Source organism: Sinocyclocheilus anshuiensis, unplaced genomic scaffold, assembly GCF_001515605.1.
Source record: "Sinocyclocheilus anshuiensis isolate Anshui unplaced genomic scaffold, SAMN03320099.WGS_v1.1 scaffold1015, whole genome shotgun sequence".
Taxonomy (NCBI): Eukaryota; Metazoa; Chordata; class Actinopteri; order Cypriniformes; family Cyprinidae; genus Sinocyclocheilus; species Sinocyclocheilus anshuiensis.
In genome coordinates this window covers 1,711,392-1,715,096 of record NW_015546029.1, presented here as the reverse complement: position 1 = coordinate 1,715,096, position 3,705 = coordinate 1,711,392, and the positions used below count along the sequence as shown (strand labels likewise).

The window sequence follows — 3,705 nt, the reverse complement described above, 5'->3', positions numbered from 1 at the left end:
ATACTATTTTTACTATTTTATTTTAAAATAAAAAGGGAGTATTAAATACAAATACAATTATTTTATAATATAAAATGCTAAGTGATAATATTATTTAACTATTTTTTTAAATAAAAGCAAAGACTAAAGTCTCAAATCCAAAGAGATATTCTTTATAAAAGTTAAGACTTGTCCACGCCCTCCTAAAATGGCTCGTTCTAACATGCCCCCATGTCTACGTCACTGTGTGGAAAGATTTGCATAACGCCGCCCAAATGTTCACGCAAAGAAAGAAGGCGTAACTTTTATTCTCACTGTAGTGTTGTTGCCGCCGTGTCGTGAAGACGCTGTGTGTTTCGTTGTGAAAGCGAAACTACTTTGTTTGGCCTTCCAAAAGAGAACGATATCTGCTTCGTCATGCCTAGAGCTGATCCGTGCTGGTCGCTGAGGAAATACATCATGTAATACTTCGTGCTGTGGATCGCCGGATCGGCTTTCACCTTGGACGAAGCGGAGTCCAGCCCGGGGTCGTCACGTGGTTGCCGCAAGCCTCCTTCGTCGAATCCGTCAGCCTCCGCTCACTCAAGCCCGCCGGGCGCCGCTCACTCAAGCCACTGTGTGTTTCGTTGTGAAAGCAAAACTATTTTGTTTGGCCTTCCGGGGCACAAGGAAACACAGTATGGTAGGGGCGTAACATTTCCGTCACACGCTTGAGGTATTCAGCCAATCACAACACACTGGTTAGCTGGCCAATCAGCATACACCTTGCTTTTCAGAACGATGAGCTTTGTAAAAATCGACGCGTTTCAGAAAGGCGGGGCATAGAGGAGAAACAATAATGTACATTGTGGAAAATAATGTGTTTTTTGAACCTTAAACTGCATAAACACATTGCATTACACCAAGTACACAAAATAATGTTCTTTTTAGCAACATCATATGACCCCTTTATTATTTTTAATTTGAATTATTTTAATTTTTAATTTTCAAACGCTGCTGCTGACTGTAGAGCGTCAGTAAATGAAATGTCACAGTTTTGCATTGTGCTTTGAAAACGTTAGCAGGTAGCCTAGATTTACATTTAGTCATTTAGCTGAAGATCATAAAGATTTATGCTTTCAGTTTGAATAGAAATCTTATACAGTACAGTTTATCGATCTAAAATGGTACTTGCAAACGCGCGCTCTGAACTAATTTACACGGCACATTTCTTATTTTGGTCGCGCATGCGGACCTGCGGACCACTTATGTGCACCCCTGATTATAATCATGTGTTGCTGTTATGTCATCTGCCACTTTAAATGCTCAAGTTTTTTTTAAGGTGAATGGATTCTGATTGGCTGTCAATGTTTTTATCGTTCACAAGCTGGAAAAATTTATCTGAAAGTGATTGCAACTATATCATTCCTCTTTTATCGTCATAGATGTGTAGTGAACTTCCTGATTCTCATAGAATTAGAGCGTTCATTTATAGTTATCATCCTTGATATGATCAGGTGTTTCGGGTTGCAGAGGAGTGCCTTTGTTTGTGAAATTATCTGTTCTTCTCTGTTGTTATTAGGTAGTAGATTTTGTCATTGCTTGGAGGCGCTTGTCGTCACAGAGTTTTAAAATATATCCAAAATACACTTTTGCTCGGCTGTGAATCAAGCGGTAATGATGCAGCTGCTCTTATTGATGTAATAAGTTTGTTTGTCCTTAGGGCTTCATAAACAAGACAATACAAGGCCAGTTCAGCAGTTTAAAATTCACTGCCCGTTTATGAGCTGTGACATTTGATACAGTGGCCTTAAAAATTTCAAGGAGCACATGGTGTGCATGGAGCCGTGCAATGCATATGTTCACACGTTATTGTAATCGTCTCACAACGTTGTACATTTCCAAACTGTGCACTTTTCCAGCTGCTCCTGGTTTCAGCTCAATGAATGTTAGTTTTGTTTGTCAGGTATCTCACTTTACTTGCTATTCCAAAGGACTGGTCGCAGGAAAGATGCACTGAAGTGCACTGTTGAAGCTCTCTGTTACCATAGAAACCACTCTTAGCTGCCACTCCAGGCGCTGTAGGCATGGAAACGAAACATATGACAGTGGTCCAATAGTTACATCATTGCAGTGCCATAGACACTAGAACACACAGGAGTGTGTTGAGCTGCTCTCTTCACTTCATTGGAATGTGGAAATCTTGTATGAGCAACTTGTCGTCTGGATGTGTAACTCTTGAATGCAGGCCAACGTTAGGTCAGGTAAGGATCATTTTGGTCACAAACTGACTCACCATGCTAGTGAACTGAGCTGGTAATGTGGGATATTAATAGAATTCCTGGAGTCAGCCTAGGACTGTTGTCAGGCTTTAGATTCGTTCCCGTTTGATAAGAGGTGGTTGTTATTAAAATGCACTCTGGGTGACAGCCTGAACTGCCTGGTCAGTGCTGACTTTTAAAATTCATTGGCCACAATGCCTTTTTCCTGTCTGTAATGAAGATATCATGATTCATAATGATGAGGGGACGTGGGTGATGGTGGATGAAAGTCACCGTTGGGCACAGGTGGTCTGAGTCGATGAGGACCAGGCTGTTTTTCCTTTTGTTGGGTCCCAACATTAAAACACTCTTCAAAGGACTAGCCCACTTCCGGTCTCTACAGGATCCGTTTTATTTGTTTTAGTGCTTTGGCACAGTGTGCCCTCTGGATCCATGCGCATTCATAGGCAATGAATTATTATCATCTGGGCTTTTTTCATTTGCTGTGATGCTAAACAGAGAGCATGATCAAAGCGTGGCTAATCTGGAGTCAAGGCACAGGTGCTGGAAGCTGTTTCCAATTAAACACTATCGTTTATACTAAAGTGCTCAAGAAAGTGAACTTATTTATTTATTTTTACTGTTATAATGTACTTTTATATGGGTTAATCCATCTCAAGTGGTCCAATGGAAGTTGATTGACCATTTTTAATTTTCATTTTTTGTGAGTGATTACCTTTATGAATTGGTATTGCAAAACTACCAGCTTATTTTTTATTTTACTTGGTTTAACCACAGCTGCAATATTTGTTTCTTGGCCCACAAAAAATTTTGGTTATACAGGGCTGTTCAAAAACCTCAGTATTTCAGCTCAGGAATATTGTGGCTTCTTGGAACAAAAACTAATCTTTAGACAACATTTTGCTCACTCATATTTTTTTATATTTTATTTAAACCCAAATGTAATGATCAAGATTTCTCATGGTTCCACATTTAAGGTCAGTTTACAGTGGGAAGGTTTCAGGTCTAAGCCCTAATTTTTTAGGGGGTATAAGTTAGATTCTTAAATCCCAAGAATCGATTAGTCTAGCCTGTTTTCAGTTAATGGACGGTAGTGCTGGGCAGTATAACCAAAAATTTATATCACGGTATTTTCCAAAATTATATTGGTTTCATGGTACATGATGGTATTTTTTTTTCATGCATGCACCGGTATTCGGTATGAACCGGTATACCGCCCAGCACTAATGGACGGAACATTGAAGGGCACTTCCCATTCAAAATATTGCAATAAGCATTGTGCTTTGGTACTTTTAATATGAAATTCAAATGGTTTACAATCCGTATCCTGTCTCATGTAATCGCTCAATCAGTGTTTTCTCCCCGCAAAGACGTCAATATAACGTCTTGTAAACAATGTCACGTAACGTCACATTTACCCGATGACCATAAACTCATTAGTCAGATAGAAAAATAAACTGTAGAG

The 3,705-nt window shown here is 39.5% G+C and overlaps 1 protein-coding gene across 4 annotated transcripts in view; it reads left to right on the top strand.

Annotated features, from left to right (window-relative positions):
- The window catches only part of LOC107698745 (protein phosphatase 1B-like), a 41,568-nt gene that overhangs the window by 18,261 nt on the left and 19,602 nt on the right, over positions 1–3,705 (top strand). Inside the window, exon 1 of one of the 4 annotated variants that reach the window (XM_016499847.1) lies at positions 2,139–2,222. The exons of the other annotated variants lie outside the window; for them this stretch is intronic. The gene's annotated coding sequence lies outside the window, so the exon portion shown is untranslated. Of the gene's footprint in view, positions 1–2,138; positions 2,223–3,705 lie in introns of those variants that run through there. 4 annotated transcript variants of the gene reach the window in all.